At 50.4% G+C, this 22,625-nt stretch overlaps 1 protein-coding gene across 1 annotated transcript in view; it reads left to right on the forward strand.

Moving 5' to 3' along the window:
• Nucleotides 1-22,625, forward strand: part of LOC138568762 (synaptonemal complex central element protein 1-like) — a 1,666,397-nt gene that overhangs the window by 1,059,862 nt on the left and 583,910 nt on the right. The gene's annotated exons all lie outside the window — the stretch shown is intronic.

Genomic DNA, 22,625 nt, shown 5'->3' on the forward strand with positions numbered 1-22,625 from the left:
TCGCCACCTGGCAGGAGAAGGGCACAGCAAGTTAGAAGGCGAAGAAGAAGTCTGAGCGGGCTTCTAAGTCCTTTGAGGGCGCCCCGGCGACGGGGGCCCAACAGAAGGCCAAGCACCATGAGTCCGCGGGCTCCGGGAGCGCCGAAAAGTCGGGCTCTTCGGTTGCCAAGCAGGGCGCTACTTCCCCGGCACGTTCGACCACGAGCCAGCGCTCTGGTTCAGGGAAGAGGAAGTCCGAGAACCCGGGTAGGCCGCTGGAGCAGACCCGATCGATCTCGAAGGGGGAGCGAGGCGTTGACCCTCCCCCCAAGGCGAAGGCCCAGGATGCACCTAAGGTGGTGAGGGCCTTGATCCACCCGGCTAAGGCCTCTACCAAAGGGGTCTCTGCGACCCTGGCAGAGCCGGCTGAGACTACGCCAATGTAAACGGCCTCTGGGCCCAGAGTATCCTTGCCACCGCGGAGGGAATCCTCTTTCCAGCCCACCGCTAAGACCCCCGGGAAGCCCCTGGCTGAAAAAGAGGGGGGGGGCGGTGGCCGTTACAGACTCGGAATCAGCCTCTGAGGAGGAACTGGTGGAGACCGAGAGGGGCCTCAAAGAAAGGTCCATAGGCCTCAACGAGAGGTTCATAAACCTCAACGAGAGGTTCGAGAAGGTTCGATCCCAGGGGACGGTCCCTGCTGACGTGATCGAAGATAGCGAAGAGGACGACGAACAGGGCCCAGTGGAGCGGCCATCCCGTCCGTCGCAGCCATTGCCCAAGCCACAGGATAGCTCGGCGGCCATTTTGTTGGCAATCCAATCCTTATGTACCGAGATAAGGACGAGATTACCACGGACCCCGACGGAGGATCCAGAACCAGGTCCGTCGGGAAACCCTCCGAACAAGCGGAGGAGAGTCCACCCCTCTCCGCCCTTGGTGCCCACGAGGCCGGTGGACCCCTCATCCCCCTCGCTGGGAGAGGATACAGCGACGTATACGGTGACGGACGACGACGGCGGCGATGACACAGCAGACATCCCGTCGTCACCCCCCCCGCAGGCGTCCCCAGCCGACGAGGTTGGCTCTTTCCACGCCATGATAACCAGGGCATCTGAGCTCTTCCAGCTCTGCCCTGAAGAACAGAAAAAGGAGGGGTTTATGTACCAACGACGAGAGGCTAAGAGGAAGACGGTCCTCGCAGTGCCTTTACTCAACGACATCTGGGACGAGGGGCTTGCTGTTCTCAAGAACCCTGCCACGACACCCGCCAAGAGGGACAGGTACGAGAAGAAATACCGAGTCCCCGATGCCGCCCCCTTGTGCCTCAGGGCCCAGCCCACGCCAGACTCGGTCATCTCGGCAGCGGCTAAGAAGAAGGCAACGGGCGCGGCGGCTTCAACTTCCACTTCCTCGCCGGACAGCAAGGGTAAGAAGTTGGACTCTATGGGACGACGAGTCATCTCGTCGGCGGCGACGACGATTAAGGCGGCCAATGCCCTAGCGATCGTGGCCCGCTACGACAGGGAGCTCTGGTTCAAGATAGCTCCACTGCTAGATTTCCTGCCAGATGACAAAAGGGCGGAGGCCCTAGAAATTCTGCAGGAGGGCGAGATGGCGTCGGATCACGCCATTACGGTGGCAACGGACATTGCCGATACAGGATTTCGCCAGCTGGGCAACAGAGTTTGCCTCCGACGACGAGGATGGCTCAAGGCGACAGACTTTCGCCAGGACGTCCAGGCCAGAGTGTTGGACATGCCGTTCGAGGGCAACAACCTCTTTTGTAAGGCGGTGGATGAGTCTCTACACGCCATCAAGACCGACTCGGAGACGGCCCGGGCCCTTGGGGTGCTTCAGCAGCGACGGCCCTTTCGGAGCTCTGGGGGCAGACAGGGTGCCTCCAAAGGATCCAGCGGTGGCTCCTCCACCTACCGCCAGGCGGCTTGCTCCTCTTCCCAGGAGGCCTACAGAGGTTGCGGCAAGCAAGGGGGTTCCCGCCGTCGTCGCCAAGGAGGCCAAGGAGGCAAGGCCGCTTCCAAGCAAGACTGACCCGGCCGGGTGGTCGGGCCCCCACCGAAGCACCCCCAGTGGGAGGCCGACTGACGAAGTTCGTCAGGGTGTGGGAGTCCATCTCCACCGATCATTGGGTGTTGGACACCCTGGCCAACGGGCACTCGCTGGAATTCCTAAAGAAGTGCCCTCGCATTCCTCCCGTGGTCAGGAAGGAGAATCACGTCCCTCAACTGCTGTTGGAGGTAAAGGCGATGCTCAAGAAAGGTGCCATCGAGCTCGTCCCCAGGAGGCTCCGGGGCTCCGGAGTATACTCAAGGTACTTCCTCGTCAGGAAGAAGACAGGCGGTTGGCGCCCCATCCTAGACCTGCGTCGGCTAAACAAATACATCAAGGCGCAGAAATTCAGGATGGTCACCCTCCAGCACGTACTGGGACAGCTGGAGGAAGGCGACTTCCTATCGTCGCTGGACCTGGAGGATGCTTACTTCCGCATCCCCATTCTAAAAAGGCACAGGAAGTTCCTCAGGTTCGTGGTTTAAGGACGCCACTACCAATTCAGAGCCCTACCGTTCGGATTAAAGTCGGCACCCAGGGTTTTCACCAAGTGCCTGGCACCAGTGGCGGTGCGGCTGCGCCTGCAGGGGATCCACGTCTACCCCTACCTGGACGACTGGCTAATCCGGGCAAGGTCAAGGGAACTCGCCGTCGATCATACGGCGAGGATCGTCCGGTTGCTCACGGAGCTGGGGTTCTCCATCAACTACCCCAAATCCCACCTGGTTCCGTCGCAAGTAGCATTGTTTTTGGGGGCGAAGCTCTATACAGTGGAGCAATTGGCCTCCCCTTCAGAGAAGAGGCCAAAACCACCCTGGGCAAGGTACGGCGACTGTTAGCCATGGACGTGGCCAGGGTTAGGTCCATCAAGTCCCTTCTCGGGATGATGTCCTCATGCATCTACCTTGTACCCCTTTGCAGACTTCGGATGCGTCCGCTACAGGAGTTCCTCGACGCCCGCTGGTTTCAGGCAGGGGGCTGCTTCGAGGACAGGATCCCCCTCGATGAGGAGTTCCGTCGGGCGATCCTATGGTGGGGCACCCGGGCTCACCTCACGACGGGCAAGGACTTTCAAACCCTGCTGTTTCAGGAGATGGTGACTACGAACGCCTCTCTGGAGGGTTGGGGTGCCCACACCGGAGATCTCCACGCAAGAGGCCTTTGGCTCCCGGAGGAGAGGTCTCTTCACATCAACATCTTGGAGCTCTGTGCAGTGTTCTGGGCGCTCAAGTCGTTCCTCCCGTCCCTCAAGGACAAAGTGGTGAGGATCTTCACCGACAACACCACCACAATGTTCTACATACGGAAGCAGGGAGGCACCAGATCCCCAGCCCTATCCAAGGAGGCCCAGGATCTGTGGCACTGGGCCGTCGCCCAGGGGATGTTTCTGGTTCCCTTCCACCTGGCAGGAATAAAAAACACCATCGCTGACTCACTCAGCAGGGAGCTGCGCTCGTGCCACGAGTGAGAACTGCGCCAGGATCAAGTGGATCGACTCTTCCAAGGATGGGGCAAACCCCAGATCGACCTGTTCGCGACGGCGACGAACTCCAAGTGCCAGAGGTTCGCCAGCAGGTTCCCACAGCCGAGGAGCATGGGCGATGCTTTCTCGTTCCCTTGGGACGGCCTGTTTCTATACGCGTTCCCTCCATTGCCGTTGCTGCTGCGCCTCATCAGCCAGCTCAAGAAGTCCAGGTGCAGGATGATCCTCGTCGCACCGGCGTGGCCGAGGCAGGTCTGGTTCCCGGACCTTCTGGACTTGTCAACGTCCCCGCCAGTCAGGCTGCCGGCGGACGCGGATCTTCTCTCCAGAGAAGGAGGCGCCATTCTGCACCACGACCCACAGTCGCTGAACTTGCAGGCCTGGCTCCTGCAGCGCTAGAGTTTGGAGGGTACGATATCCCGGCTGATTGCAGAGAGGTTCTTGCAAAGGCCAGGGCGTCCTCAACTCTCAAGTATTACGGTCATAAATGGAAGAGGTTCTCTGTCTGGTGCCGTGCACAGAAGATTAACCCTCTGCGGATTACGGCCCCTCAAGTGCTGCGGTACTTACTGTCGCTGGCCAAAGCTGGACTGGCTCACGCCTCCATAAAAATACATCTGGCTGCCATCTCCCGGTATACCAGGACTACGGGACGGGCGTTCTTGTGGTCTCATCGCCTGGTAAAGGAATTTATGAAGGGACTATTCCGTTCATTCCCGCCGGTGAAGGCTCCTGCCCCGGCGTGGGAACTTAATGTGGTGCTGACCAGGCTTATGGGAGCCCCATTCGAGCCTATGCATTCGGCGCCCTTGAAGTTCTTGTCATGGAAGACAGCGTTCCTCGTGGCCATCACCTCTGCACGACGAGTGGGAGAGATTCAGGCCCTATCTTGCAAGCCTCCATACTTGACTTTTCATGACACAAGGGTAGTGCTTAGGACGCACCTCTCCTTCATGCCCAAGGTGCCGTCTGACTTCCACCTCAACGAGCCCTTGGTGTTACCAGTTTTCTTCCCGTCGCCTTCGATGCCGGCCGCGAGGACTTTGCACTCGTTGGAAGTAGCTAGAGCGCTGAAGTTCTACGTGGACCGCACGAAGAGTTTTCGGAAGACATCACAGCTATTCATGAACTTTGGCTCTGTGAATCAAGGGAAGGCTCTCTCGAAGACTTCCATTTCCAGATGGCTCTCCGGCTGCATCATGCATTGTCACCGGTTGGCAAACCGACCGCTTCCCGGCCGTCCGAGAGCCCACTCAACCAGAGCGATCGCTGCTACCACGGCGTTCCTGTCTGGTGTGCCCCTGCTGGACATCTGCAGGGCTGCTACGTGGAGGTCGACGCACACCTTCACAAGATTCTACTGTGTCGATTGGGACTCCAGGGAGAAGTCCAGGGTCGGCCAAGGGTTACCAGTCAATTGGTCGAAAACATTTGGTCGACGGGACAACTGGTCGACACCATTTGGTCGAATGCCAAATGGTCGAATTTTTTTTTTTTTTTTTTTTTATAGCCCTTTTTTGTTTTTTTGGGGGGGGTCCCCCCCCCAACCCCCTTTTTTTTCTTTTGTTTTCCCCACACGAAAACCCACAAAACACATAAATAAAAAAAAAAAAATTCGACCATTTGGCATTCGACCAAATGGTGTCGACCAGTTGTCCCGTCGACCAAATGTTGTCGACCAATTGACCGGACACCTCGGCCAAGCAGTGCTGCGCAACCTGTTCGCTTAAGGTGAGCCTGGTGAGGAGGTAAGATATGCTTAATGTTGAGTTGTTGTATTGCTTAATGTTGAGCCTGTTGCCACCTCCCGTGGTTGTGCATGTGCACACTGCTATGTATTCTTTTATTCATGAGCATGTGGATCCATGCCAGACCCCATGTTGGAGAAGGAACAAGTTACTTACCTGTAACTGTTGTTCTCCTGCATGGGTCTGGCATGGATTCACATGCGAACCCTCCCACCTACCCCTCTGCGGCTCTTCACTTGGTCATACTGCCACTTGGCGTGTTACCAAATCTGAGGATGGCTGCCAGAGGCGGGGCTTAGGGAGAGGGCAGTCATTGGCTGGGGGCAGTATGACCTAGAGATCAGTGATTGGTTACTACTAAGAAAGACAGATCAGAAACGAAACTGATACTGATTTTTTCTTTACCGAGGATTCCCAGCCTGACGACAGGGAATGTTCATGAGCATGTGAATCCATGCCAGACCCATGCTGGAGAACAACAGTTACAGGTAAGTAACTTGTTCCCTGTCCTCTGTATTACTAAACAGGCAATGTTTAACCCTGAGACTCAGTTTCTTGTCACTTTAGATATCGAGGCATTATATACTCGAATTCCCCAGGAGGAAACACTACTAGTAATTGGCAAGATATTACGGTAAAAGAATCCACCGTTAGAGATACCTATCACTTTGTAATGCAATTAGCAGAAATTGCCTTGACTAAGAATTGCTTCATTTATGAAGAAAACTACTATGAACAGATGTCAGGTACCACCATGAGGCCACGTTTGCCCCCAGCCTGGCAAATGTATATGTCTCTGAAGTTGAGAACTGCAGTGTTTACAATACTATCAATTCCTTTGCCAAAAAAATCCTCCAGTGGTCTAGATACATAGACAATGTGTTGCTGATTTTTGAAGGCACTGAGGGGACCTTGGACACTTGGACACTTGCCTGAGTTGGCTAGATGAACAGAATCATTTCCTCATTTTCACAATGACATGGAGCAAATCCGAAATACACTTTTTGGATCTAACACTTACAGCTAAGATAGGGGTAATAACTACATCTGTATGTCATAAACCAACGGATAGGAACCCATTGTTACAGTTCCAGAGTTACCATCCCCAAACCCTTAAAGAAAACGTTCCCTTTGGGCAATTTCTGCATTTCCGCAGAAATTGCTCTACGGTGAGGGAATACAATTCAAAGGCCAATTTGTTGGCTCTAAAATTACAGGCAAAAAAACTGTCCGATATGCTAGAAAAAGACCCAAACATATCCCTAGAGAGACCACTCTCATGTAACACCCGTCGCGTAAAATCGCGGATGAAAAAATAACAGCAGCCTTTTGCTATTCACCTCATGTGAATCGCATCAAAAAAGAGGTTCTGAAATTATAGCCCCTTTTGAATGTGGGAAAAAACAACATACCTACTCCTAGATTTTCCATAAAGAGAAGAAAAAATATGAGAGACTCACAGGTCAATACATACCCAGAGATTGAAGTGCCCACACAAGGGACACGTTGGAATCAGTCAGGACCAACGGGGCATTCCCCTTGTGGATAATACGCGGTATGTCCTCTAACAAAGCGAAGTACCTCCATGTTATGTTATGTTACATGTATTTATACAGCACACATACGCCCAAGGGCATCTTGGCGCTAAACAGTCGAGGAGAAGCAGTGATGACGCAGAGTAGAACCTAGAAAAGGAGGGTCTTCAAAGACCGCAGAAAAGCCAGATGGTTTTTGCTTTGTCACCTCTTTGTTTTTGCTTTGTCACTCCGAGTGGGACGGGTATGCCCAGACGCGGGTCCCGTGCCTGCTGGGCCTAGAGACCCAAGCTACTCCTCACTGATGACCCCCAACAAGGGTGAAACATGTTTGGGGATGCTTGTGGTCTCGTGCAGAAGGGATGTGACCTAGCAGTTCGGGCTGGACTTCCCCTTTTGGGGTGGGGCCAAGCCTGATTTGCATATGGTCTTTCCCCTTCTGTAATGGCTTGGCAGGGAAGAACGATGGTCTGGAGGGTTTCCCCGAGCAATGCCAGTGGTTAAGATTCAGTCTAAACCTTCCAGCCATCACATCTTTGTTTTTGCTTTGTCACTCCGAGTGGGACGGGTATGCCCAGACGCGGGTCCCGTGCCTGATGGGCCTAGAGACCCAAGCTACTCCTCACTGATGACCCCCAACAAGGGTGAACATGTTTGGGGATGCTTGTGGTCTCGTGCAGAAGGGATGTGACCTAGCAGTTCGGGCTGGACTTCCCCTTTTGGGGTGGGGCCAAGCCTGATTTGCATATGGTCTTTCCCCTTCTGTAATGGCTTGGCAGGGAAGAACGATGGTCTGGAGGGTTGCCCCGAGCAATGCCAGTGGTTAAGATTCAGTCTAAACCTTCCAGCCATCACCTCTTTGTTTTTGCTTTGTCACTCCGAGTGGGACGGGTATGCCCAGACGCGGGTCCCGTGCCTGCTGGGCCTAGAGACCCAAGCTACTCCTCACTGATGACCCCCAACAATGGTGAAACATGTTTGGGGATGCTTGTGGTCTCGTGCAGAAGGGATGTGACCAAGCAGTTCGGGCTGGACTTCCCCTTTTGGGGTGGGGCCAAGCCTGATTTGCATATGGTCTTTCCCCTTCTGTAATGGCTTGGCAGGGAAGAACGATGGTCTGGAGGGTTGCCCCGAGCAATGCCAGTGGTTAAGATTCAGTCTAAACCTTCCAGCCATCACCTCTTTGTTTGTGCTTTGTCACTCCGAGTGGGACGGGTATGCCCAGACGCGGGTCCCGTGCCTGCTGGGCCTAGAGACCCAAGCTACTCCTCACTGATGACCCCCAACAATGGTGAAACATGTTTGGGGATGCTTGTGGTCTCGTACAGAAGGGATGTGACCTAGCAGTTCGGGCTGGACTTCCCCTTTTGGGGTGGGGCCAAGCCTGATTTGCATATGGTCTTTCCCCTTCTGTAATGGCTTGGCAGGGAAGAACGATGGTCTGGAGGGTTGCCCCGAGCAATGCCAGTGGTTAAGATTCAGTCTAAACCTTCCAGCCATCACCTCTTTGTTTTTGCTTTGTCACTCCGAGTGGGACGGGTATGCCCAGACGCGGGTCCCGTGCCTGCTGGGCCTAGAGACCCAAGCTACTCCTCACTGATGACCCCCAACAAGGGTAAAACATGTTTGGGGATGCTTGTGGTCTCGTGCAGAAGGGATGTGACCTAGCAGTTCGGGCTGGACTTCACCTTTTGGGGTGGGGCCAAGCCTGATTTGCATATGGTCTTTCCCCTTCTGTAATGGCTTGGCAGGGAAGAACGATGGTCTGGAGGGTTGCCCCGAGCAATGCCAGTGGTTAAGATTCAGTCTAAACCTTCCAGCCATCACCTCTTTGTTTTTGCTTTGTCACTCCGAGTGGGACGGGTATGCCCAGACGCGGGTCCCGTGCCTGCTGGGCCTAGAGACCCAAGCTACTCCTCACTGATGACCCCCAACAAGGGTAAAACATGTTTGGGGATGCTTGTGGTCTCGTGCAGAAGGGATGTGACCTAGCAGTTCGGGCTGGACTTCACCTTTTGGGGTGGGGCCAAGCCTGATTTGCATATGGTCTTTCCCCTTCTGTAATGGCTTGGCAGGGAAGAACAATGGTCTGGAGGGTTGCCCCGAGCAATGCCAGTGGTTAAGATTCAGTCTAAACCTTCCAGCCATCACCTCTTTGTTTTTGCTTTGTCACTCCGAGTGGGACGGGTATGCCCAGACGCGGGTCCCGTGCCTGCTGGGCCTAGAGACCCAAGTTACTCCTCACTGATGACCCCCAAAAAGGGTGAAACATGTTTGGGGATGCTTGTGGTCTCGTGCAGAAGGGATGTGACCTAGCAGTTCGGGCTGGACTTCCCCTTTTGGGGTGGGGCCAAGCCTGATTTGCATATGGTCTTTCCCCTTCTGTAATGGCTTGGCAGGGAAGAACGATGGTCTGGAGGGGTGCCCCTAGCAATGCCAGTGGTTAAGATTCAGTCTAAACCTTCCAGCCATCACCTCTTTGTTTGTGCTTTGTCACTCTGAGTGGGAGGGGTATGCCCAGACGCGGGTCCCGTGCCTGCTGGGCCTAGAGACCCAAGCTACTCCTCACTGGTGACCCCCAACAAGGGTGAAACATGTTTGGGGATGCTTGTGGTCTCGTGCAGAAAGGATGTGACCTAGCAGTTCGGGCTGGACTTCCCCTTTTGGGGTGGGGCCAAGCCTGATTTGCATATGGTCTTTCCCCTTCTGTAATGGCTTGGCAGGGAAGAACGATGGTCTGGAGGGTTGCCTCAAGCAATGCCAGTGGTTAAGATTCAGTCTAAACCTTCCAGCCATCACCTCTTTGTTTATGCATTGTTTGACCCCATGGAAGTCTGTAAGTGACCATAGATATTAAGATTAACGATTTATATTGGTCCCTGAAGAAGGTAGAAGACAAGCAACGGAATACCACTGAAACATGTCGACCATCATAGCAAGGGATGCCTAGCTAACCATTTAGACACCCAGAAAACTATTGTCTTTTTAAATTTGATTAAAATCAGTTTTCTTTATAATTAAGCAGATATGCAGGTATAAATAAATGTACTCTAAACTCCTGCTGTGCTCACACCCTGGAATAATCCAGGTGTTTTACTTTGAAGCAAACATATAGTGGCATCTTTCTAAGTCTGATACAATCTGTAATTAGAAAAGATTTAAGGGTCAGTTTTCTCACACTATTCCCTCACCCTAGATAAGCGGTTCATCACCGGATACCAGGGCGAGTCACAGTAGAAGGGATAGTTAGCGAATGTTGGAGATCAAGAATAGCAAGATTTACTCGGTGTATCCTTGAAAATAAGAATTGTAACCTGAACTCTCATGTGTGATACACGTTGTGGGCTTGGTTCAGGTCTAGTAGCCTGTGTAGGTTCCTATTTGTGTTTTGTTCCCCCGTGGCCCACCATGACTTCTGCAGCCCGATTTCGCCTTTTGAGTGGGACGACTGGAAATATATTGCATTAGAATTGAATAAAATGCCCAGTAGTTCCAAATTCAGAGGGGAGTACTGTTAGGGGGAAACACCCGGGGAAAATCAGTCTCAGGAAAGGCTTTCACATAATACTGTTCACAGTGGAAGTCGGTAGCTTGCTCTGGGCTCAATCTGCGGTTCCTCATCGAACTCACCTTGGCTGTGCAACCCCCGGAGTACATTGGAGCCTGAAGCAAAGCAGGCACCCACAAGGAAAGGAACACGAAAAGGGCATATGCACACAACACGCATGTGATGTTAATAAGCAAGTGCAATTACTGCAGGCATTGGCAGCTAAACCTCAGGATGGACCGGCCAGCCAGATACCTAAGGCTGATCAAGGATGGCTGACACCATTTTGTAATCCTCTGGACATGAATGCAGGAACCTGAGACCAATTGATGTATTAGAAGAGACTCAACACTTCATTACAAGAGTGGAGAGGACACACAAAAATGGGAGGAGGTGGATCCAATTAGCCTACACCAATCATTGTTGATGCAGTTGTAGAAAGGATGAAAAAAGGAAGGGGTCAAAAATAGGAACGTTTATGTCTGTCTTCCTGGCCGGAATTTCATTGATAGAGGTGTCATCTTGGTGGTTGGCCTCTGGCTTGCAGTCTTCTGGTCTGTCGTTCAATAGAGACAGGTTTATTCCTCTCCTCCCTCCTCCTCCTCCTTGCCTCTCTGTAGACGGAACAACAGAACTTAAGGCCAAACGTCCCTTCTATTTTACTCCACCCTGGAGCTCACCAGTTGCTCCTGATAGGGTATCCTCAGGGGAAACCTTCCAATGGGTCCTTCTTTACAAGGTTTGTGGCCCTTCCTTCTTTGAGAGCCTGCTCTGCTCCTTAAGTCTGGATGCTTTCCTGGCCCGGGTCTCAGGTAAGTCCTGCTTTGTAGAGGAGCAGTCCGCTGCACCGTCTTTTCTTTTAATCCTCATTATGAGCGGGAAGGCTGTATTTTGTAACTTTGAGTAATGGGGCTCCAGGGCCATTCTCGGCATGCAAAATGCTGTTCAACGCTCGTCCCAACCCGTTGCCACATGAGGCTGTGTTGAATAGAGATTTTCCCTTTTCCTCCCTGGAGAAGTGGACCTTTGGAGCCTGCCAGGTGTGCTCCCTCTCTTCCTGCCTATGCATCTGCACTGTTTGCTTCAATGCGAGCATTCCTGCTGTTCTTTCCATACTTCGGACTGAATTTCTGCTCTATACATTGATCAGCATTCCACTGGAGGGGCGGTCCCTCATAGTCCGGTTTACTGCAAAAACAAAATTTTGATTCAAACCACCAAAATGCTTGGCCTAGGGGAAAGGGTTGCAATTGCTGCCACCCACCTTTTCTACAGTGGTGGCATACATTTCAGTTCTCTGCTGGGCGCATACAAGGGGTGGGGATGTGTCCAAGTGCAGGGATAGATCGGAACTGGAACAAAAAAAAATTGACTGCTGGTCATGATATTAGGCTATTTCTTGTACTTATTGCCCAAGGCTCTGAATGATCTTGTTAGATGATTAACTGAGATCTGTGACAAAGTCATAAAGCAGAGGTGGGGCTGAGACCAAGCAGGATCCTCTGGGCCAGGGAAAGCTGCCTGCTCAGCCATGCTGATCCCTGAAGCAGTGCATTGTATTGCGATCTCCCCGATTCTTCCCTCTGTTGTGGAATTCTTAGATTCATGCTGTTTAAATGTGTTTCCCCACATCTCAGACTTCCTTAAAAGAAGAGACTTCAGTATTGAAATTTATCAGCAGAGATCACAGGCTATGGGTACAATATAGAGTCTGGGCAAGAGAAGAGCCAAGTGATCATAGGTTGTGAGTTCTACTCTGATCACCAGATTAACGGGAGTCTACAGAAAGAAACGCTGGGGGGACTATGGATGAAGTACAGCAAGGCAGAGATAGAAGACTATACTTAAAATGTAAAACTGTAAAATGGACTGTTGTGAGGGAACAGAAATTGTCACAGGGATCAATGACCTAAGTACCTCAGCTGATGAGGCAAAACTGCAAACACTTCTATGAAAGCGGTCCCCACCTTAGGTCAAGTTACACTTAACCGGCAGTATGTCAGTATACATCACTTCCATTCATAACCATTATAACCAGATTCGTACTTGAAATGAACAGGTTCAATGTTTGGCGGGAGGCCGTATAAACATATTGGAAGGCAGGGATGTCAATTGGGGGTCACTAAGGGTTGCAACTGCGACCACTGGCAACTCCTGGGGGTGCTTCTGCGGCCCCTGGGGGTGGCAGACAGAAACCGAAAGTAAAGAAGGCTCTCAGACGACAGCTCTCTTTACATACATTTCTTTTTTAAGTAAGGATGACTTCAAAAAGATCACCCGCCACAGGACATGGAACGGTCTGGCTCCCCTGCTCTGCTCATGACAGGCCTTGCGTGCTTGGAGCATGGGAGACATAGAGGCCCGCCTGCAGTCAGAGAGGAGTTCCTCAGGCCGGCAATGGATTTTGAGAAAGGTAAGAAAGTGGACTTTTTTGTAAATGTGTGTGAGTGCGTGCATGAAACGGTATGCATGTATATGTATATTATGTAATGTGTGTGAGTGAGTGCATGATGTATGGGTGGCTGGGTGTGTGAGTGAATGATGGATGGGTGCAGTGTAAATGCATATATGAATGGTCTGCTTGAACACAAGTTTAATACCTATTACTGGCAATCTTCATTACTCCTAGTCCTGCTCTTCCTCGTTCCTCGTTCCTTTACTTGCACATGAAGTACCTTGTTCCATGCGTAAGTACTGGGGCGAGGAAGATGGAAATGGAGGTAATACTGGGCCCAGGGTCTGATTTTGGGGTTGGAGGAGGAGAGTGGGAGTGAGAGGGGACATGTCAGGAGGGTGGGGCAAGACATGGGAGCGCTATCACGTAATGGGCATCCATGATAAAGCATGCATGATGTGTGTTATTACTGGGTAGACTCTCATTTTGGTGCAGCAAGTCTAGTCATTTCTTAATGTGCATGACATTTTTACAGGACATTTATAATAAAGTAAACATGATATGTGTTAATACCTGTCTAGACTGACATTTGGGTGCAGCCAGTCTAACCATTTCTTACTGCACCATGGCATATTTTGTGTGGCATCTATATGGAAGTAAGCATGATAAATGTTATTAGCTGTCTAGACTGGCATTTGTGTGAAGTCAGTCTAACAATTCCTTACTGTGGCTTGACATTTTTACACAGCATCTATAATAAAGTAAGCATGATAAATTGTATTTCCTGTCTAGACTGGCATTTAGGTCCAGCCAGTCTAGTAATGTCTAACTGCGTCGTGGCATATTTTTCTGGGAATCTATAATGAAGTAAGCATAATAAGTGTTATTACCTGTCTAGACTGGCATTTGGGTGCAGCCCGTCTTGTAATTTCTTACTGCATTATGGCATATTTTTCTGGGCATCTATAATGAAGTAAGCATCATAAGTGTTATCGCATGTCCAGACTAGTATTTTCGGCAGCTATACTAGCCATTTCTTACTGTGGCTTGACATTTTGTACTAGACATCTCTGATAAAACAAGCATGATAATTGTAGTTACTTGGCTAGACTGGCATTTGGGTGCAGCTAGTCCTTACTGTGGTATTGTATATTTTCCAGTACAGCTATGACAAAGTAAGCATGATAAGTGTTATTACGTGGTTAGATCGACATTTTGCTGCTGCCAGTCTAGGTATGTCTTATTGTGGCATGGCATATTGTACTGCACATCATCAAGGCTACAGCAAACATGATAAGTGTTATTACATGTCTAGCCTACATTGTGCAGCCAGTTCTGACATGCTTTCTTATAGCAAAGCAGTAAGATAGCTCAGCGTGTTGAGCACTTCCTCTGCGATATGTGTGTAATCTGCAGCTCCGAGGTTCAAATCCTGGCTAGGCTAACTCAGATTTGTGTGCTTCTGAGGTTGTTAAATGAGTACCAACTTTGGTTGGGGTGATAATTGTATGTAAATATGTGCTATGTAAGACGCTTTGGTAAAAGCGCTATATAAGTAGCAAATCATTATCATTAATTACAGCATTTATGCTCCTGTGCACTGAAAGTGACTTGCATCTGTTCGATTTTTGGATGCTGAATTATTGCAGTAACTGGCAATGTAGGGGGATCTACTTTTCATATAATGACAATACCCAGCTTGCAGCTATAACTGGCATAATCTGGAAGTAACTGGCCATACAGTGCTGAAGTGGCATATCTATGGCAGTGCCTCTGCCTATTTTATTTTGTGTTTTTAGGTTATTCAAAACTTTATAATTCACAACTCTCAGTTCATTACAAACGGCAATAAATTACTTAATCCAAAAAATTCTACAATAAATATTACAGAAATGAATTCATTCAATACAATATAATACTATATGCTATATATCAAGGCCTCCCTTTCTAACGCCCAACATAACATTTTCCACCTATCCAATAAATTACTCCCTTCCTTATTTCATTATGGTAGACTAATCGAGAGAAACACTTTCTCCTAACTTTTTGTGTATTACTATTAAAATATCTAAAGCTATGGTCATTGAGATAAAGTATCCATACAAGAGCCTATGCCACATGACTTCATTGTTTAAATCCTCTTATCTCCTTATGAACTTTCCCAACCACATTTTCCTCGGCTCTAGTGTTGCGTTACAGCCAATCAACCAATGTTTAGCGTTTCTGCCTCCCCAAGCTTTTTACAGAGCTGACCATTTCTTTCTTGTCAGGGGATCCCTCTTATAGGACCCCACCTTTGTAATGAGCCTAGTAAGTTAAGACGAAAGCGCATATAAATGTAACAATATTTCAGCCCTGAGAATCTCATCAGGAGAACTGTATCTTTTTATATTTCCTCAGGTGTGTGGTTAGCTCTCTTTGTAGTTTATACAATTACATTCTCTGTTTAGCTTTCACCATTTTACAACTTTCATTTTGTTGTACATCTTCACCGGACTTTCCATAAATGTAAGTTTGTCTCTGTTTATTTTTATCAAGAATCGTGTCACAGCACTCCCCAAAATTGCTCAATGCTTTGTCATAACGATTGAATAAAGATATATTAAAATCTTCAAAAAGCAAACCCTATGGTGGAACCAATATTGCCTCGGCCTAGGTTGTAATATTGGGTCTAACACTATCATATCATGACCCCTTCCATGGCATATTAATGTTTACTCTAATGGGACCGTTCTGGTCCAAGGCCTTCAGGCCAACCTGCACCTCCTTGATAGACGCTTCCCGCGCCTCATCAACTTCCTCTCTTCTCCTGCTGTTCCCCCTCCCCTTTCCCTGGCTACCTTGCCTTCCCCCTCCCTCTCTGCCCACTCTCAGGCTCCATCCACACCTCTGCAGGGCGTACCTCTGATCTGTACCCCTCCCCGGAAGTCCTTCAAGGAGGGAAACCTTCTCCACATTGCCACTCTTAACTCTCGCTCCGCTGTCAAGCATTCCCCTGACATCTGCCATCTTCTCGAAGAACTTGACCTTGATGTCCTCAGTCTTACTGAGACTTGGTTCACGGCCAGCTCTGTCACTAGCTTTGACACGCTCCTACCCAATGGCTACAAGATCCTTTCCGCGCCCAGGCCCAACCACTCTGGTGTGGGTGTAGCCCTTATCTTTCCCGAGTGGATTCCTTTCTCTGTCACTCCTACGTAGGCCTACTCCTCTTTTGAATGCCTCGTCTGCAGGCTCCTTCTCTCCCCCAGCCATTCCCTTACTGTGGCTACTATCTATCGGCCACCTGGTCAGATTTCTTCCTTCCTCTCTGAGTGGGTGAACATCTCCTCCTCACTCCTTACCTCTACCACTCAACTCCTCCTTCTTGGAGACTTCAACATCCACCTGGATGCCTCCTGTCCCCCCTCTGGACACTTTCATGACCTCTGTGGCTCTCTCTCACTCACCATTCTCCCCTCTGGCCCGAGTCTTTCTGCAGGGCACACTCTCAATGCTCTGATCTCCTCAGACCTTCCCCTCTCTGCGCCTCTCTCCACTCCTCTCTCCTGGAGTGACCACTTTCTCCTATCCACCCACTACACTCTCACTACCCCTCAGGCCAAGCCTCTTCCATCACTGCCACCCCCCTTCTCCGTCATCCGACCCATGAAGCGCGTGTCAGTTGAGGCTTTCGCCGCCACCTTCTCACCATCTCCTCCCCCTTTGGCTATCTCTCACCCTGACACAGCCCTCTCCACGCTTCACTCTTCTATATCTGATACTCTTGATATCCTTGCCCCTGTCATGAGAATCCGCCTGAAGCCCAAAGCCAAGTGTAATTCCTGGTATGACTCGGACCTCGTCTCCCTTAAATGCAAGTGTAGGGTGGCCGAGAGGAAATGGCGTGCTTCAAGTTCATCCTTTGACAAACTGGCCTGCTGCAAAGACAATACCGGCTCTCCGCCCTCACCAAGAAGAGAGCTCACATCCAAGCCTGCATCTATGCTGCATCTAACAATTCGGCTGAATTCTTTAAAATCTGCAAGGAACTGGTCAATCCTGCCGCAGTCTTTACCTCTCCTGCCCCTTCCTAGGCCCTCTGCGTGGCACTGGCTTCTCACTTCATTTAAAAAACTCAGGACATCCTGTCCTCGCTCTCTTCCTACCGCCTCCCTCCCCCTATTCCCTTCTCTTCCTCTGGCCCTCCTGCAGCCACCCCCCTCCCTCCTTCTATGCCTTTCCCCTTTTCTCTGCTGACGAGGTCTCTAGACAAGTCTCTGAAAGTCTCGTCGAAACAGGTTCACCACTGTTCCTCTAAAACTATGAAGGACCACATCGACTCCCTGGCTCCATCCCTGGCTGACTTCTGCAGTCACTCCTTCGCCACTGGAGTCTTCCCATTCTCCCTTAAGCACTCCCTTGTGCACCCTCTCCTTAAGAAACCCTCTTCCGACCCCTCCTGCCCAGCTAACTATCGCCCAATCTCCATCAGCTCCTGGAGAAACTGGCCATCTCCCAGCTGAATCTCCACACTGAATCTGTTGGTTGTCTTCATAACCATCAGTCTGGCTTCAGAGCTGCCAGAAGCACGGAAACTGCTCTCCTGAACATCCGTGAAGACCTGCTCTCTAACCTTGACTCGAACACTCTGTGCGTTCTCATCTTGCTTGATCTCTCTTCTGCCTTTGACACTGTCAACCATGCCATCCTGCTCAACCGTCTCCGTGATAACCTGGGTATCACAGGTCAGGCTCTGGCGCGGCTGACTTCTTTCCTCTCCAATCGACCCCCCCAGGTCCAACTTGGGTCCTTCCTCTCTGACATCTTTTTCTCTACCTGTGGTGTTCCCCAGGGATCTAACCTCTCTCCCTGGCCTTTCAACCAATGCCTGGCACTCCTTGCCCACCGCATCGCCGCTCTCTGCCCCAACTTTCAGTGCTATGCGGATGATACCCAGCTCATTTTCAGGCTACCCTCAGCCTCCTCCTCCCCATCCCTCATCTCTGACTGTCTGTCTGCTATCCAGGAGTGGTGTGCCACCAATGACCTCTGCCTTAATGCCAGTAAGACTGAGATTCTACTCATCGGCACACCCACTCCCTCCTTCCCTGCAGCTCTCTGGCCAGCCTCTCTTGGCCCTCTTCCTGCTCCCACCTGCAAGGCAAAAAACCTCGGGGTCATCTTTGACTCCGCACTCTCCTTCTCTCCTCACATTTCTGACGTCTCTAAGAAGCCACACTACCAGCTGCACCTCCTCAGAGGTATTCTTCCTTTCCTCTCCTTCCCCCAGAAGCTCACTGTCTCTAGAGCCCTGGCTCTCTCTAAGCTGGACTATTGTAACATCCTCTATCTAAATCTTCCTGCCTCTACTCTCCGCCCTCTGCAACTTATCCAGGACAGGACTGCGAAACTTGTCCTTGGCCTCAAACCCAGGGACCGTATCTCTCCAGGACTGAATTCTCTGCACTGGCTCCCAGTGGCTCCAAGGATTAAGTTCAAAACCCTCTGCATTGTCCACAAGGCCTTCTGGGGCCTGGGGCCGAAATACCTTCAACTCTCTCTTTCTAAATATCTTCCTTCTGGAGCTCTCTGCTCATCCGCCTCCAACTCCCTCAGGGTCAGCCGCTTCTCCAAGCAACGAGTTGGGGGTAGATCTCTCTCCGCGGCAGGGGCCTCCCTCTGGAACAGCCTTCCTGCCTCCCTGAAACTTGAGAACCATCTCCGGTTCCGGAAGCACCTCAAAACCTTCCTCTTTGCTTCTGCTTTCTCTCCCCCTCTCCCCTGCTAAATTCCTGACTGAAACTGCACTGGTTACAGGGCCACTCTCACTGATCTCGGGTCCTGGCCCAGCTATTTGCCCACCAGCACTGCCTCCATAGCAACCCCTGCACTTTGTGACTGTCTCTGTATTTCTACAGTTCCCCCTCCCAGCACTTTGTCTGCACTTACCTTGCACTTGCCTCCAACTTGCCCTTTATTTATTATCTTAATATTCTACTATCCCATGTACTGCACTTTCCCTCTCCCTTGCCCCTCGCACTTTCCCTTCCCCCCTTCCCATGCACTTGCGCGATCTGAATGACCTGGCCTAGTAGGATCGTTGTCTGTCTTCCCTCTGTTTCCCCTCCCTTGCCCTGTCGCACCTTGAAACACTTGTGTTTAGGCGCGTTATAAATGCCTTATCATATCATATCATATCATATCATATATGAAGGCAGCACCATTGTTAAAATGTGGTTGGTATCTAAAATAGTCTGTCTGCTTCAGTATGTATTTGGTATTTTAAAATATGTACGCACTTTTTTTTACACCTGTAGCCACTTCCGGTAATGTCAATAGGGTTAAAGAGGAATTGATGCCAGGTGACTGGGGATCTCTAAAGATAATGGCTCTGGAGGGCGGGTCATTTCAGTTAGGTGGGTTTCGTTATGAGCAGGATGCTGCGTTCCTTAACTTGCAAGCCAATGAATAAATCACTTCTGTTTGTCGGCAACCCAAATTGAAGTGGGAGCCTGATTTTTCCGACAGTGGAGAAGAACAACATAGAGAAGAAGGAATTACCAACCAGAGGAAGTAGGTGAAAAGTTGCAAAATCTGGAAGCAGAAGAGTGAAGTAGGACGAACCACTCAAAGGACTGAGTTGGAGGAGGGACATAGGAGGAGTCATAGCAAATGCAAACCAGGAGGGGGTAGAGAGAGAGGGAAGAGGGAGGAGGACAACGGAAGCAGGGAGAGGTTGGAGATAAAGGAGGAATTGAGTGATAGAGTGGTCCAGAACAAGAACCCAGCATTTGCTAACCTAAAAAGGGCAAGTGTTAAAGCGGGTGTCGAGAGACAGCGGGAACAACCCTTGGACCCTGGGTTAAAGGAAAGCAGTAAACGGTGCAAAGGGTCTTAAAAGCTACTCATTGGGAGGCCACCAGGGGGCGCGCTCATGAACGCAGCTTGAGTGCGCTGCTCCAGTGCCGCTGGACCGTTAAGTGGCAAGAGCCCCCACCTAGACCAACCCCCCCACCGTCCCCCTCAGACTGACATGGCTGGCACCCCTTGGGTGTGAAGACTCGGGCGCATTGTCTCGAAATTTGGGTTGAATTGGATGCTTCCCGGTGGAGATACAACCGCCAACTGACAGCTGCAGGAAAGCGAATGTGCTTTTCCTGAACGTGGCTCACCAAGGCCCGAGAGCAGCACAGCCGCAGGAGTAACGTGGGGCCTGTGAGGAGGGGCCTGGGTTGCTGGAAGGTGTGTGACAAGAGCTTAAGGGGGTGACCCGAAACCGGGGGAGCGGACAACTCGCGCCCAGCGGGGGAGTCTCCTTTCTCCAGCGCGAAGAGACCTACAACAACAGTAATTCCGCCGGGGTTCCATCAGCTGCAGAGAAGGCGGTGAGGCCCCCAGAGATACAGAGACACTGAGGCACTGCAGGGGTGGGTGAGAACTGGTCCCTGGGGTGTTGAGACTGCAGTGAGAGAGAAGCGTGGCCACAGGGGTCTAGAGGGACAGTCAACCCCACTGATAGTGGCAGAACTCACGCTGAGGGTTTACACCTACCTGGGAAGGTGAGTCCCCCCAGGCTTCGGACAGGGGTGTGTACCCGCTTCCCTGGACAGCAGAGATGACTGAGGAGTGGAGGCCTACAGGAAGACCCGAGACAATGCCCTATAAGAGGAAAGGGGGGCTGCCCAGGGGAAACATTGGACTACAGAGGGGGAGGCAAGTGGGGAGGAAGTGTCATGTGGGAAGGCCCAAGGTCAAATGCGCTCATAGCCCAGACCCCAGCCCTGAGGGGACTCCTACTGAAGAGGTCCGGAGAGGTGGATGAAGGTACATTTGCGTGGAGGGTACGGCAGACACAGAAGGCACAGAGGCGGGTGAGAGGACTGGAGTCCTGCAGTGAATTGGATTGCCCCTTCCGTCCCCCTTGAAAGGACTGCCCCGGTGGGTGGATTGACACTGCACTGGGGTGATTGGGAGGGACCTCTGGGAGAAAAGAGAACTAGGGCTTCCTCGAACAGCTGACCAGGCCTGACCCGGAGAGAGGGCTCGGAGCCCTGCATAGAATGCAAGTAAACGTTGGGGACTTCGTATAACCAAGTGGATGCCCGTGGAGCTGACCCACCAAGTCTGGAGTGGAAAGAGGAGGTGAGGGCCCCCAGATTAGTGCCAGGGCGTGTGCCCACTGAGCTGAATACAGAAGTAAGACCACCACCATGGACTGGCCAGGTGGAGGTGCTGGTACTGTCAATTGTTTGTGAGGTGGTTACGGGGGTTGACCCCCAGCCTTGAATAGAGGAACCTAAGTTCTCTATGGACTGGAAAGGGAAATTGGGAAGATTCAAATATCCACGGGGCCGGAGCCTTGAGAACACCATACCAGAAGGGAAGATGTAAGAAAGGGAGGGGGATCTTGTGTCCACAAAAAGGGATATTGACTCACTAGTAGAGGAGATCTGAGGATTGAGAGCGGACATTGGGGGCAAAGTGGACAAAATCAACGTCTGGATTGATGCAATGGATGAGAGGTTGCAAGCAGTGGAAAGCAATCAGTCCTCCCTTGAGACACTGTCCATCCTGTTTTCTTGATCCGCAGGAGATGCTGAGCCCCACAGATCCCTCAAGAACATTGGATAAACAACTCACTCAATCCAGCTGAAGAAACAACAACCTCAAGGGAAAAGGGGAGGTGGATAAAATAAAAAACAACAGACTCCACCTTCTGGACTGTAGCAATCTGTAGGGAAAAAAATTACATAGGTTACTTAATATACACTTCTTTCTAATTCTCTCTTAACTTTTCTTGTTATCAAACATTACCACTCATACCTGTCAAACCTCTGTACTACACTTAGAGGTTGTTTGATGTTGCAGTTTCTCTTCACTTATTTTAAGAGAATATCTTGACTCTTTTCATAAAGAATTTCTGTGAATACTTTCCAATGACCGAACAAGGATTCCTTCTAGAATTCACCTTAACAAGTTACTTGACCATGACTCCTAAACTTCTCGGAATTCCTTTAACTGGTTTTAATGTCTTTGCTTTATTTTGCTTTGCTTTGCTTAATCACTAGTCTCATTCAACAAATGTTCTTGCTTGAAAATGTGTTGGGAGTGGACTGTAGAATTAATTACACCAGTGTGCTTTACTTTTACATAACTTCCTTTTACAGGCTGATCACCCAAAAGACAATGCAAAATTGTGGATCACTCTTGCCCATGCGCACTGTGAATACTGCCTAGAACCTCAGTTCCATATTACTAGCACTTCTCTCGTTCGCGCATGCGCGGAACAAACTCCTTTTAACTAGAGAATTTGTGCCGTGTCGAACAAGACTTTGACTTTAAATACTTGAATCAAGCACCATTACTTGGGTGCACAGGTCTTTTGAATTAATCTTCCCTCACTCCGATTACTAAAAGAACTGACGGAATCGAGTCACGGAAGATTTTAATGATGTGCAATGCCGCTGATCTCTCGCGCCTGCGGGGACAGCAAAATCATATATCTCCGAAACACTAACTAAAGAGTTACTGCGCAGTAACGTTGATTTGCTAAATACTAATATTCTTTTTAAGAAATGAGATCAACGCTACAGCTGCAGCTCTCCGCCCAATTTCCACAATCAACATCACCACGTACAAGTTCCAAAAAGCTTCAAACTAATCCAAACGAACTCTGTAAGTCTCTGAAGGAAATAACTTAAATGATACTCTTGTTGTCAGATTATTTACTGTTGAGTTAAGTTCCAAGATCTTTTCAAAAATAACTCTAAATACCCAACTAAATACCTAAAATAATGTCAACTGAAATTGAATCTTCACCACTCCTATTTCATAAACCCAGCGCCCCACCAAAGAATCTGCTGAGCTTGTCCCACGTAGATCTCTC

The sequence above is a fragment of the Ambystoma mexicanum genome, chromosome 2q (genome assembly GCF_040938575.1).
Source record: "Ambystoma mexicanum isolate Mex_15411 chromosome 2q, UKY_AmexF1_1, whole genome shotgun sequence".
Lineage (NCBI taxonomy): Eukaryota > Metazoa > Chordata > Amphibia > Caudata > Ambystomatidae > Ambystoma > Ambystoma mexicanum.